At 32.5% G+C, this 16,006-nt stretch overlaps 1 protein-coding gene across 1 annotated transcript in view; it reads right to left on the bottom strand.

Moving 5' to 3' along the window:
• The window catches only part of LOC115209614, a 1,042,307-nt gene that overhangs the window by 491,023 nt on the left and 535,278 nt on the right, over positions 1-16,006 (bottom strand). The gene's annotated exons all lie outside the window — the stretch shown is intronic.

Here is a 16,006-nt window from a genome sequence, read left to right as displayed (position 1 = left end):
TCTTTATGTATCTTTGTTGTTGCAATTGTTCCCCACTATCATCGCTCAATAATTAGAGTTGGCTTGTTTATATCCCTGTAACTTAGCAGTTCAGCAAAAGAAGCTGATAGAATAAGTGCCAGACTAAAAAAAAATGTACTAGGGTTAATTTATTCAACTAAAAGCCCATCAAATCATTGCCTCCTCAGGGTTTCAGTCCAATGAATGAAACAAGTAAATGATAAAAAGAAAAAAGAAAATTTATAATTCAGGCACAAGGCCAGTAGTTTTGTAGAGAGAGGAGGTTAGTCAATACCATCCACCCCAGTTCTCGACTAGTACTTTATTTTATTGTCTGTGGAAGGATTTAAAAAACTAGAACAAATACTTCAAAGCATTTTTGTCAATGACATACCAATTCAGCTAGCTTGCTGCTTTTATAACAATGATAATGATCACTAAATTGACCCCCACTTAAACTGAAATAGCATTTGTGATTTTGTCTAACCATAGACTTACTGCCTAATATTACTGAATGCTTACATTGGCAGAGTGAAGGCGCATGGCTCAGTGGTTAGAGTGTTAAGCTTACAATCGTGAGGTTGTGAGTTCGAATCCCGGACCGGGCTGCATGTTGTGATCTTGAGCAAGACACTTTATTTCACATTGCTCCAGTTCACTCAGCTGTAGAAATGAGTTGCAACATCACAGGTGCCAAGCTGTATCGGCTGTTGCCTTTCCCTTGGATAACACTGGTGGCGTGGAGAAGGGAGGCTGGTATGCATGGGTGACTGCTGGTCTTCCATAAACAATCATGCCCGGACTTGTGCCTGGGAGGGTAACTTTCTAGGTGCAATCCCACGGTCAGTCATGACCAAAGGGAGTCTCAGCAACAGCATTGGTAGAAGAGCACATAATTTTAGGAATGTAGTACAGTTATCTGAATTGAAACCGGAACATGTCTAGAAATTGTTTCTTTGACTTGGGTCATAAAAACATAGTTCAACTCTGGTAGAATTTGAACTTAGAATATGGAGCAATAGTTTCATATATTGTAAAGAATTTAGAACAGCACTATGATTTTACCACTCCACAATTTTACATGGCCATCTAATTATTGCAAACGTCTATTATTAATACATTATTCAAGAATTTAGATTTATGAATAATAGCATTTTCTATATTGAGATTTCTTTGAATTTCATCAAATAGCTAAGAAGACAAGCAGCTGTCTATACTACAATTACTAATGAATTTTGGAGTTTAATTTAAAATTACATGTGGATGAGTGTACACACCTACATACATATGAATATTCATCTCTCTCTCTCTCACTGTATGTATATATACATATATATATATATATATATATATATATATATATATATATATAAAACAATTGCAGCGTGGAAGGTGTTTATAAGCCATTTAAGAAACACACAAAATCCGTTAGATTCACTTCAACATTTTAGATTTAATTTGTCAAAATATTTTCGTCGCTTTGAGATTGCAACCTGTTCACTGACAAAATTCTATGCTGCATCTGAGAAAGTAACAGTTAGTTCATGATATATATGTACGTATGTGTGTGTGTATGTATGTATGTATGTGCATATGTATGTGTGTACATGTATGTGCATATGTATATGTGTACATGCATATGCATGCCTATACGCATGTATGTATGTACGTATGTACTTATGTATGTATGTGAGGATTTAGGAGATGTGTATGTACATGTGAACATATGTTTATGTCCTGATATGTATCTGTTGCATACATGACTGTTACTTTGTTGAAGGTTGTATACACATACACATATGCATGTATATAGACACACACACATATATGTGTGTGTGTGTGTGTGTGTGTGCATTTGTTCCTTTCACCACCGTCAACCCCTTTTTTCTTTCTCTTTTTACACCAGTCACTGAGGTGACCAGTCAAATTGTCTGGTCTCCACTTCAGCCTGTCTCAAACTTTATCACCCTTCTATTTCCAATCCTTTAAGATTTCCCTCTTGGCATTACCCGTGCTTCATCTTTATCTGGCTTTAAAGCTGCATTCTGTTTGTTTTTTTATTTATTTCGTCTTTGTTCTTCATCCATCATCTGACATTTATTCATTTTCATATATCTACTTTTGTATCACTTGTTATCCATGTATTGTTTGTTCTCAGTCCAGTATTGTGTCCAACTCTTGTGGATGCCTCCAGCTGGGATGTAATCTGATAGTTAAAGGCACAAAATTGCGTCATTACTCTCTGGTCAATTTTTGATGATGAATTAGGGACCTTCTGTGTCTGTGTTTTGTTCACCTGTGCATTCAATATATGTTTTCTCTTCGTCTGTGCAATTAATGTTTTTTAACTTGCCACCCTGTGTCTGTGCACCCTGCGTTTGTGCATTTACTATATGCTTTTTCATGTTTATGCCCCCATAACTTAGTGGTTTGGCAAAAGAGACTGATAAAATAAATATCAGCCTTTACAAAAACTAATAAGTAGTAGGGTTGATAAGATCAACTAAAATTCTTCAAGACAGCGCCCTAGCATGGCTGCAGTCTAATGACTAAAACAAGTAAAAGATAAATGATACAGATTAAAATAAATTAAGTCAAGCAATATTAGAGAAAGTAAATTTGACATTTGCAAAGATGAATTCAGTTTGGCACAGCATTCTAGATCACTTTTAACAATCTGGATTTGGATATAATGGCAATTTATCATCATGAAAATGAATCAATACATCTATTTTGATATGAACTTGTAAATTTTTTCATTATTGTATCTCTGGATGAAAGATACTACTTGTAATCATCAGCTTATACAAGTGAGGAAATGTGATTTAATTAAAAAGGTTTTAAAAGGTTAAAGATTACATAGCTTCTCTAAATAAAAGACTATATATAGAGCTCTTTTTCAGGATCTAATGAAAGAGGGAATGGGGAGACAAAAAAAATGCAGTGAAATGAGTTCAGAGGTTTAAGTGGGAATGGAATGCAGTAGGGAAGGTTTTGTTGAGTAGAGAATTGTATTCCTTTGATATGTATGAAATTCTTGTACTTTAAGTTTTTGAACTATGCAGAGTATGAGAGCTCTGTAAGTGTTTAGGTCATAACCTGGTTCAAACTTGCTTCATTTGATACTAATTTTAACCAAGGGAAAATATTTAATAATGATGCATTGTGATTCACTGTAATAAAATTAAAATTCATACTAGTTGAATAACTAGTAAAAGTCAACTGTGTTTTCTGAAAGTAAACCCATATTAAGCACACAAGATGCGTATCTGAACATCATCTCTTTATCTTGTTATGGATATACATGTAATGACTATTACAAGAAGCCTTTGTCATAGACATTTGAAATAAGAAGAGAGCTTTGGTGAAAAAGAAATGTAAAATTAAATTTCAAGTCTCTAAAATGTTAATAAATGAAATATGTTATGAATGGAAGTCACTAATTGATTTTAAACAGAGTGCATTGGACAAAACTGAGAAAGAACATGAGAAAATTCAATCAGATTTATTAAAGGGATCGTTAATCCTATCTTTAAAAACCTTAACAATATGCGTGTATGTGTCGAAACAATATTGGTCATATGAGTAATGGCAATGTGGATATAGAGGATGGTAAACATTTTAATATTGCATTAGTTTTAGGAAGATGAAGTAAGCAAGTTACTAAGCTCTAACTTTATTGTGGAGTAAAACAAAAGTTATGATAGTTATACTTATTGTGAAAATATCACTACACGAAATGGAAAGATACAAATTTTGAATGAAAACTAGGTTGAACATTTTATTTATCACTGTTTTCCATTGAGAAATAAATGTGTTATGTTTCAAAATTCAATATTAGTTTATCTCAACTACGTTTCTTACAATTTTGTTTAGGTATTTACTGTACAATTTTCCATATTGCATCTGTATTCTTTTTAGATTGCTTTAATGTATATTTTGGCATAGTTGTAATCTATTTTCAATCCTAGAAAATATCTTTATCACTTAATCTCTTAGTCAAAATGATCCAAAAACCATAGTCATTTAAAATAGCATATTTCAGAAAAAAATTGCATGTGACTAGAAATACTCTTTCAAATTTTAGTTGCTTCCCATCGTGTAGTAAATATCTATCTGATTTTCTTTCATATCAGATTATAGTAAATGAGCTAAGATAGCATTTGATTTTCAGAAAAATGAGGAATATAATGGGTTTAACTGAAGAAATAATGTTAGATATAACATTCTTGAACCAATAACATAGGCAGACAGGAACATGAACATAATGTCTGAAAACCCTATCAGTAATATACAAATCATATCTTCTTTTGTTTCATCCTAGACTAAAAGATTATGTATATCATAAATATTTTATTTTTTCAAAATATTTTTCCACTGTTATAATAGTCTATATTTTCAATTTCATGATTGAGATCTTACTTCAGAAAGTGCTACTAGTTATATTTATTATTTATTTTTTCTTTTATATAACACAGCTGAAGGAAACTATTAAATATTGTGTAAACACCAATTTCAAAATGAAATACAAGTGCTAACATGCTATCTTAAAGATAGTGTTTTGGTAGTGATGCAAGCTTTCATACATAATGATTATTAAGTGTATATTTTTAAATGAGATTATAGGTGAGCTAGCAAAAGATGAGTGAGTAAATGATAGAGAAAGGATTAAACTTTACAGACGTAGAGGATTATTCATTAGGGGAAATCCTTTATAGTTGCTGTTGTTTAACAAAAGGTCAGTCTGATTGAACAAACCTGTCATAAAGACATGCAAATGTAATTGTCCATGAAGTAAATAAGGACTTACTTCAGTCTGATGCTAATCTTAAACAAATATCTATTTGGTGGATTGTTAATTTGCAGGACAAAAACAACACCAGTTTTTAAATGTTGAGAACACAGACATGGACAGACCTACTTCACAAAACCTGAATGAAGGTGCTTAATCAGAGCATTACAATCACAAACTGTCAAGGTGCTGACAAAATATATCAAACATTCATGAAATTCATCATATGCAATGACATCCAGGCCTGTGCCTCTGTGTATATGTGTGCATACATATATACACATACATGCATAAATGTATATATGTGCCCTTGCATGCATACATACATACACAAATATACACACAAAAATTCTCTGTATGGCATTGTCTAAATTCCTTGTTTCTTGGCTAGAAACTGCCACTACCTAGATTGGTAAAAAATTCAAAATATAAACCAAGAATAAACTCATACACACACATGCATGCACATATATACACATACACATGTCCTAGGTATGATTTTAAACTGCATCAGGTTTGGGAGTTTCAGGTGTTTTGAGAGAGTGGAACTGTTGATCCCAGGTCTACACTGATCCAGAGTAGCAATACCTGTCAGGGTCCCAGCTATTGGTTAATTTGCATATATGAGTACCAAACCTGAAACCAAATGGTTGTGAACCAGAATGTTTGAACCCACATTCATATTATATCTTTGCACACACATATATAAAAGACATGCAGTGTATTGTTGATTTGGTATAAAATCCATTTTGAGAATGTGATTGTTGTCTTGTAATTGGTATGCCCTTTATTAGTTCTTGAAAAGAGCATGATTTAGACATAAAATTAAATCTCTAAGAATAGCTTTACATGACAAAATATTTTATATAAAATAGCATGCCCAAAATAATCTGTCATTCATATATTTGTAGGATCTAAAAATCATAAATATCATTATTCATGCATTATTTAAATTTCCCGGCTACCATCTGGATCTAATTTCAAATAAACCACTAAACAAATTGACATAAAAAAATCATATATTTTCCTGGTTCCCCTTAATCAAACTAGATTTTTGTTTATCGTTTTGGAGAACATGACTTATGAGATGGTAAATATATAATTTCATGAAAGCTTTTCAGATATTTATAAGCTGATTCTGTTTCACATTTTAATTTAACGATCTAACTATGACAAAACATTTTGTCAGTACATGAGGATATTCATTTACAATACATTTCTCAAAGTTAGTGAGATCATCTAATTCATGTTTATAACTGTCAAAATTCTTTTTTATTTCTACCACATGGCAATAACTTTCTTTAATACTAATTGTTTTATAGTTTTTATAGATTTTGTTATCCATTCAAATTTTTGTTTTCCCTTCATCCGCTTCAGTTAGAAATTTTTATGTCATATATCTCTTTTAATTGGTACTGTTGTGGCACAATTTTATTGCAATTTCACTTTTACATTTTTTTTCCTGAAGATTAAAATTCAAACTATAAATACTTAAAGCAAACTTTATCCAAAACAGAAAGTATCAAAACATTTTGTTCGCTAAAAGTATAAATATTCATTGTGAGAAAGATTAAAATTAGTGTTTATAAGTATTTATATATTTCACAACCTCTTTCATAAAAACATAGCTTTCTTCCTCTTGTCATCTCTGCTGCCTCACCAATTAAACCCCTTTCTTAGCAGACTTCCATTCCCTCTTTCTCTGTAATTCACTGGAACTCCCTGTAGTTAATGACCAATAGGTATCTAATCTGAACGTCAACCATAAAGGTTTCACTAGAGCAGAAAGGCTAAGAAGGCATTGCCCTTAACCTCATTCTAACTTTTTAAAAGTAGTATTATATGAACAGTGGCAAAAATGCAAACACCTTTGTGTATTTGAAAACAAGTGTCCCTAATTACAAATTGCTATGACTAATATTTTTAGTTAATTTTCTCTATATGTAATACATGATGACACATAATAATTAACTATTTATATACAAAAAATAATTATAACTAGGGTTTTGAACTAGTTTAAGGTTACATATCCTAAGGAGAACATACAGAAAAAAAGAAAATTGAATATGTTCTATCGCTGGTTGTATAATTTACCTTTTACACTATAAACTAATGCTCAAATATACACAATCAAGTTATTTAATTCTGATGTTGGCTTGGAAAAAATACTAGGCAAAAAAAAAAATGTACTCAGACTAACAGAAATCTAGCTAGGTTGAACTTATGGTCCTTTATTGGTTGGGTTCAATGTCTTCTGTGGAGGTTGAAACATAAAAACTTTTAAAGCAAAGCTAGAAATGCTTTTCGATATCCAATTTTCTAATCTCACAAGGATTATTTTTAAAATTTCTAAATTTGATGTGATTTTGTTAAAAATAAGAGGCAAATAAAATGTTTCTTAAAATATTTCTTTTATATTTATTCCAAATTTGATATTGCACACATAAATCTAAAATGCTTAAATAAGTTCATGTTTGAACTTCTGCCTCTGAAATAGAATTCAATTGAAAAACATCCTTCATGCATATGATTCTGAGAAAAATTCCTTTTGAAAGTAAACTAAGAAGGAATGTTGTATTCTGTAGAGTAATGGGCATTCTGCATACAATAAAAGCTAAAACATCCATTCACTTCAACAGTCAAAACACAAAAATAATCACAACTTTCATGAACAGCTGTTTGCATTATATAAAATTATCTGTTTGAATTGTCATAAAGGGTTGTGTTTCTAAATCCAGCTGCATTCGAAACAATAGATTCAGTACTTCAATGACTTGAGTAATCTGTAGATATTTCTAGTGATTTATTCTTGAGGAAGAGACTAAGCTCATGGTCTTTGTAGACTCTTTTAGAAAAGTAAGACTATGATTAATGCTCCAATTGAACAGTTGTTAGTTGATGGAGATGGAAAAGGTGTATGTAGAGGCATGATGTGGGTAACAAGAAGTAAAGGGACATGTGAATTTGTAGTACCTGTGTGAAAATAACATGAAACCAGCTAGGTGCGATGGCTATTATGATTGCTGTATAAAAGACATAGCAGGCTTCTGGGCTACAGTTGGATATGTTGGTGAATGCAAAGTGTATCAAAGAATATTTTGTTTTTGTATTTGTTTTGCAAAATTCTTTTTGTGAATGTGCTAAAATAGTTGTTGTTGCATCTTGAAAGATTCATTTTGTCAACAAGAAATACATACACTGGTTCTATTTCACTTCTTTTTATTACTATCAGTCAACTAGTTGATCAATTAACTAATCGATTCTTTGATTCATAAACTGATTTGCCAGAGTCCATTCATTATCATTTGTGATTATTTCAGTGACATGCCTCATTACCCCATGTTAGTCTCCAGCATTCTGTAACTATAGTCATATTTTTCAGGATGTATGTGAGCATGTGAGTCTGTGTGTGCATGGTTGTGAGCAAGTAAGGAGTGAATGTATTTCTTTGGTGTGTAGCTATGCTTAATGTCTGGAATAGCAAACTTTGCGATTGAGTGCATGTGTGCATGTGTCCATGTTTGTGCAGTAATGGTATAATCCATCTTATTGCTTGTTTTCCTTCTCTTAACAGATTGTATTTGTAATTTTACGACAGTCCTAACCTTTCATTCTTATTTCTTTTATCAAAAGGGGATGAATAATAATAATAATAATAATAATAATAATAATAATAATAATAATGATGATGATGTGATGAAAAAGAAAGTGAAAAAGAAGAGAAAGTGAAAAGAACCATACTGGCAAATCAGACCTTTCAATATATAACAGTCAAAAGTATTTGCTTAGAATGCTTCAATTATTATTTGAAAAGTGATAGTTGAGATCAAGACTCATATAGTAAAGTGAGATACAGCCAAAGCCTGCAATTGACAGATAACTATCAATAACAGGTTCTGATTACACTACATCCTATCATTAAATATTAGCCATTAACTATCCTACATTGATTAGGTTTAGCTTAAATAAATGCACATGTTTGTGGTGAAGATTATTAAACTTAATATATACTACATCTACCTTTAAGAAAATGACCATTGAAAGTTAGATTTCATAAGGAGACCTTTGAAACAGAAACAACTACAAAGCAGTGAATATACAGGCTTAAATTTAAAACTACTTATGATGAGAATAAACAATAAAAAAGAAAATTAAGCTGATGCAGAGAAATAATTCATGTAAAATTTGAATTTCAATGCCACATATATTAAAAATACATAGCTGATGCTATGTTGATTTTAACATCTATTTCTTACATAGGCACAAGACCTCAAATTTGGCAGAGGTCAGTAGTCAATTATAAAAACCCCAGTACTTTACTGATACTTAATTTTATTGATTCCAGGGTGCTGAAAATTAAGTCAGAGGGATTAGAATTCAGAACACAAATAACTATAGGTAAACACCACAAGACATTTTGTCCTCCACTCTAACAATTTTTCCATTCTACCTCTCTTTATGTTGTTTTAATGTTAAGAATTGTACTGGTAATTTAATAATGATTAAAATGTTAATCATTTGAAGACATACCTATTAAAATAACAATCAATTTTCACTGCAAATATCCTATAATTTTGTATAGGGGGTCATCAAAATAAACCTTAGGGCTGAATCCAGTTTTGTATCATTCAGTCTGCCAGCTTTATTAAACATGTGATTTTTGCATACAAAAATTCTTTGGTTTCCTTATGTCTTTTATAAGGAAACAATAACAGATTCAGTTATGAAAATAGAAAAAAAAGTCTTATTTTGTTGTGGCTCCAAGTGAATCAATATTTTATATTAATATTAAAAAAAGTGAGATTCCTTCATCTTGTAAAAAATGTAAATTTTCAAAGGTATGATATTTTAAACAATAAATGTTTTCACTTTTCTAATTGAATCGCACGTCAGAGACTAACAATATAGTTTACATGAAAAATTGATTGTAAGAAAAATTGAAGAGACAAAAATTATTTACTATCGTTGAGGAAAGTAAGTGACCTGGCTGGCCTCACATTTATCCTGAAGCCATAATCATTCCCATTAACCTTAAATAAAAACACTGCAAGTCTTCACTGCATGCGATGTCATACATGACACTAAATTTTGCATACCTAAATTGTTTTTATAGCCTTAAATTTTATGATCATGGCTATGTTTTCCTATCTACCTTAGCCTGTGAGACATGAAAATATTTCCAATCCTACAAACCTAGAAAACATTCTCAATCCTACAGACACCCAAATCTAAAAGATAAAATTAAATATAACATTCTTAATTCATTTGACTAATTATGAGAATATATAAAAGCAGTATTCATTTTTCTTCTCTTGTTAAAAATATAGTCCTCTGATATCTTTTGGTTAAAGCATTATATGAATCATATAAATACAAAATGTAAACAATGGGATGAATCTAAAAGGACATAACATTTAAGATGAAAATTAATACTGACAAAATGTAAGAAGTAGGTCTTTAAAAACAGCTTGAACATTTTAATTCAAATATATTACTATATATTTGATATCAATATAAATATAATATATAAAAATGATTGGAATCTCATTTTCTTTCTGGTTGGATACAAGAATTTGATTAAAAAGAGATTACTTACAGAATGGTAGAAACAAAAATTTTTAACTTTACCTATATTTAGCAAAATTCATTCTTTCTTACCTGAAAGTAAAATTGAAATTAAGATTATATTTAACATGAAAGAAAATGATGAAATATATCTTTAGAAAATGAAATATTTCATAACTAATATTAAATATTTAGAAATCTTAATATATTTTTCATAAAAAATCAAGAATATTGGGAATAAACAATTTCCAAAAGCTGTTTCTAGAATTCCAAGAAACTAAAACAATGGCTAATAACATTCATTAGTTCTTTGTAGAATATTAAATCAATATTAAATGTAATTAATATTTGCAAACTACCAGTAGTTAAAGATGTACAAATCAATATGATCCAAAGGTTATTCAGATTCCAGAGTCAAGTTATTTTTTGTGTGTGAATATTCCTGCTAAAATTTTATATTCTTATTAAGGAGGGAATTTACTCCTTAATAAGAATGTAAAATTATTTTACATATTTTAGTGGAATGTTCATTATAAAATTTCACATAGATGCGATACTTAAAGACTATTGAAACAAGACAAAATCTTTTTTGTCTACTTATATTTCTACAATTATTTTTGGAAATGTCATAAATAGTTAACTTCAATTGCATAAATGACATATGTAAAAAGCTGGTTCCAAATAGGCTTGACCTGATTTTTAGCAGACACAAACATATTTTATAAACTGTTCTGATTACATCAGAGATCACATACTTTAATGAAGAATTGGTTTTTGAAAATAGTCAAATACAAGTTTTAGTTCTTTTCTGCCCAGTATAAAGACATGAACAAATTATCTAGCAAAAGCATGCACAATCAGTATCATACCTATCAAAAGAGAAAATCAAACTTCATGCATCATGTTGTCAGTGATCTTAAAAAATTGCAAAAGACATCTTATTTTTCAGGGTTTTTTTTATCATTATCATCAGATGTCTACTCAAATGATTTCTTACGTCTCAAAAATCAATGATTTATCAAAACAAAAACACAGTAACCAGAAGCTAGCAAACACTACATAAATATAAGAAGAACAAAATAGAAACTGTCTGCCAACATAAAAGCAATGTTGAAATAATTTGAGGAAAATTAAAATGCTGTTTATGACAAAAGTATCATAATTTTTTTGTTTCTATATCAGTAACAAACAAATTAATATTATGCAGGAGGACCAGGGCACTAGACTGAAAATTATTTGGAAGATAATGCCATAGGTATTTCACAAAATTGATTCATATGACAGCTACTAACTTAAACAAAAAGCAAAGTTACAGGAACTACAATATTGTACACAGGCTCAAAAAGCAGAATTCCAGACTAACAAGAAATTACTTTCACCAAGTCTACAAGAAGGTAACCAAATATATTTCTAGTTTTCATAAAATCAATAGTGCACATAAGAAAGTGAATTCAAGGAATGGGTGATAAGTCTGCCATGTCTGTGGTTGATAATTTTTAGGAGATGTAACAAATGGGAAATATTGTATAATTTAATGAAAAATTACCATGAAAAATTCCCCAGTTGTTCTTTGTGTGTCAGTGAACATGAAATAAAAGAGAACTACAAAAAGTGTACAAGCTGATCATGAGATAATCTACAAAATAATAATATGGCAACATCTTTTGAATGTCTATAATATACAAAAATAAACAGCTAAAACAGCAACATTTGTCATGGATATTATAACTTGTATACTACAGAATGGGCAGTCCATCCAAAACCTAATGGCAATTTTTCAACAATACTGGAAAACAAATATGCTATTTTTATGCTAGAAACATGACTTACTTCAAACAATATAGTTTCACCATAACTCTCCATAACTGTTCATATTACATCCAAAATCTGATGTACATTAATCCCATCAACTTCAAAAACACTCACTCTTATGCAGCTGATATGACCTTTTATTTCCCAGTAACCTTTCACACATAATTGTCATTGATTTGCAATGTAGACACCTTATATCTAATCTGCATTGTCTCAATAAACTGAGGCTTCAAAAGTATTCTGCCTATCCTGTATCCTTCAACTCCATTAAGACACTATCAAAATGCATATTAAGAAAACAATACCAGCCCTTTCTACCTATCTCTAAACATGGTCACTACTAATGCTAGGCCTGATATCACCAAGAAACTCACTTGTTGATCATACATATTCAACATACATATGATTACCATTTTATGAAGATTAGATTTCCTTTCCAGCATCATAAAATGCTTCAGTCCTCTCAGCTAATTATTCTTTACAAAGTCCAACTGAAACTAACAAAAGAGCACTGTTCTTAGAATTGAAATGGTAAGAGATGCCGTGCACAGAAAAATCCTTCACTATATCGAAAGAAAAGCCACCTGACTGATTGTCAGGAAGTTTCTTACAACATACTCTTACTACAGACCAATAAATATACTGTCTTTTGTCTTTGCTCTTTCTACCATTATGGAATGGTATTTACTCCTTGGCTGGCTGGCTGGTATTAAGCTCATTCAACTCACTCATCTCTCGTTCTCTTCTTATCATTATAGCATTCATTTCCTCAGACTCAATCTGTCCACAACAATCAGTCATTCATAGCAAGAAAGTAGTCCCTCTGGTATTCTGTCTTTGCTCATGTTTTTTTTTTAACATGCAAACAGCAGTTTCTGCAACATTGTAAGAAAAACTTTAACAGTGTTGATCTCACCTGTCCCAGAGGGTTTTCTAAAGTGATGTACACAAGCACCTTACTCTAGATCAAAACATTGCATTGACAAATTAAAAGCAGGCACTCTAATTTCTGTTCTAATAATTTCTTGCATGGTGGAGGTGCAATGGCCCAGTGGTTAGGGCAGTGGACTCGTGGTTGGAGGATCACAGTTTCGATTCCCAGACTGGGCGTTGTGTGTGTTTATTGAGTAAAAACACCTAAAGCTCCACGAAGCTCCGGCAGGGGGTGGTGGCGACACCTGTTGTACTCATTCACCACAACTTTCTCTCACTCTTTCTTCTTGTTTCTTGAATAATGCTGCGATGGACTGGCATCCCGTCCAGTTGTGGGGTGAACACATATGTCACCGGGAAACCAGGCCCATGAGCCTGGCTAGGCTTGAAAAGGGAGCATAAATAATAAAAAAATCTCTTGCATGATGAAATCATCTTTGTTGGTGTGGTTTCTCTCTAAGCATTTTCATTTCAACAATAAAATAGGGAATATTTTCTTTATATCTAAGTAAATATAGATATAATTGATAACTTTCCTCATAATCTTTTAGAAAATCTCTTGGACATACTGATTCCCTATGCAGGCATATAGTTAAACATTGTATCAATAAAAAGCACATTCAACTATCATTCCAGACATAAATGTAATTAATCATAATAATGTAATGAAATTCTATTTATTTTGCCTCAGGCAACATCGCATTTGCTAGAAAGTTTACTCCTTAACATTTTTTACAATTATTTTACATATAGTAGCTTGCCATTTCCAATAGGCATATCATACAAGATTGTGCACAACTGTGAGACATTATTACTTGGACTTCTGGTTATTCCAGGCATCTGTATCCTGTGGTGTTTTGTCTTTAATAAAAGAATAGTGAAACTAGTAACTAATGAAAAAACATGAGTTAATATCTGCATCAAGTGATATTACCCAGGATGTTGTCCCCTTACATTCATTTGTAAATTTACATATTACTCCAAAAGCCTTTGCTTCAATGCTCATCTAATCACCAAACTTTTGAGTCATTTCATATCTCTCCTCAACCAGCATTATCATCATCATCATTTAACGTCCGTTGTCCATGCTGGCATGGGTCGGATGGTTTGACTAGGGCTGGCAAGCTGGAAGGCAGCATGAGACTCCAGTCTAATTTGGCACGGTTTCTATGGCTAGATGTCTTTTCTAATGCCAATCACTCCGAGAGTGTAATGGGTACTTTTATGTGCCATTTGTGTAACATATCTGTCATGACTGATTTTACTCGGTTCAACAGGTCTTCTTCTGAAGTACAACATAAAGTCTCATGGCTGTTTGCTCACAGGTATCATATGGTCTGCCCTTCACTCTGTGGGAGAGGCCCTTTGTTGCCAGCAGAGGTAGGAGCTCTCTGAACTTTGCCCAGCCTATTCTTGTTCTCAAAGCTATGTTCTTGGAGCATCTATCCCTGCTACTAACTTGGTCACCTAGATAATGGAAGCTATCTACTAACTCTAGCTTACCCCACTGGCAGTTGACAGAGTCTATTTTCTGTATATTTTTGGTGATTATTGTACCTGTGCATCTTTCACGCACAAAAGCTATTTTCCTTGTTAACCTTCCTCTGATATTGCTGCACATCTTATGTGTCCATAGCTTACACTGAGCACATCATATGGAATTTCTGCCTACACCTTTTCTGCAAATTGAGCAGGGCCATTTACCTGAAGGATTTGTGATTTTTCTGCCCTCCTACTTACTAAGACTTTGATTTTTGCTAGGTTAACTCTAGGTTAAGCCTCTGATTCTAGACCTTGCTTCTATTCTTGAAACTTCTTCTCTAGTTCAGGTAGTGATTCAGCTATAAGAGCAAGGTTATCAGCATACAGGAGCTCCCAGGGGCAGCCTGTCTTGATCTCCTCTGTTATTGCCTGGAGGACTATGATGAACAAGAGAGGGTTGAGGACCGATCCTTAGTGAACCCATACTTTTACCCTGAATTCTTCGCTATAGTCATTGATTGCATCCCTGTACATGGCTTGTACAGCCCTCACCAACCACTCATCTATCCCTAGTTTCTGCATTGACCACCAGATAAAGAATTGGGGGGCCCAGTCAAAGGCTTTCTCCAGGTCAACAAAAACCAAGTACAGAGGTTTATCTTTGGCTATGTGTTTCTCTTGCAGCTGCCTTACCAGATATATAGCATCAGTGGTGCTTCTTCCTGGTACAAATCCAAACTGCATCTTATCTAGACTAACTCTCTCTTTAATTAGTTGGGCTATGACCCTCTCAGTACCTTTCATCACCAGATTCAATAATTTGATATCTCTGTATGTAATTATTTCTATCTAAGGCATCCTTTACCTTTGTAGCAGTTGACCATGGTGCTGTTACACCAGTCATTGGATATGACTCCTTTGTGTGCCACCTGTTTACAGTATGGGTGACTAGACTGCCTACACTGCCAGATATTTTAAGCATCTCAGTGGTGATTCCTGATGGGCTAGGAGCTTTCCCTGTTTTCATATCCTTAATTGCTTTATCTACCAAAGTACTGTCAATTCGGATAGCTGGTCCCTCAATCAGACTTTCCTCTTCCCATTCATTCTCCACATTTAGCAGTCTTTCATGAAGGCATTTCCAAGCTCCTTTCTTGCAGAATCATTAAATGCAAGTGTACCATCATCTATGCAGACATCTCCTATGACATCACAATTTTCTCTCACACATTGTCTTGCAATCTGAAACACTTTAAGTAAGTCTTTGGTCCTCAAATCGCTGAACATAGGCTAACTTGTTCTTTTTTACTTTTCCCCTGGCTTGATATACTTGTCTCCTAGCTTCCCTTCTGGCTGTTTGATACAGTTCCCTACAGCCCTGCCTCTTCCAGGCTTCCCAGGCCTGTTTCTTTGCTCTAATGG

The sequence above is a fragment of the Octopus sinensis genome, linkage group LG3 (assembly GCF_006345805.1).
Source record: "Octopus sinensis linkage group LG3, ASM634580v1, whole genome shotgun sequence".
In the NCBI taxonomy this organism is placed as follows: Eukaryota; Metazoa; Mollusca; class Cephalopoda; order Octopoda; family Octopodidae; genus Octopus; species Octopus sinensis.
This window is presented reverse-complemented; position numbering and strand designations above follow the sequence as displayed.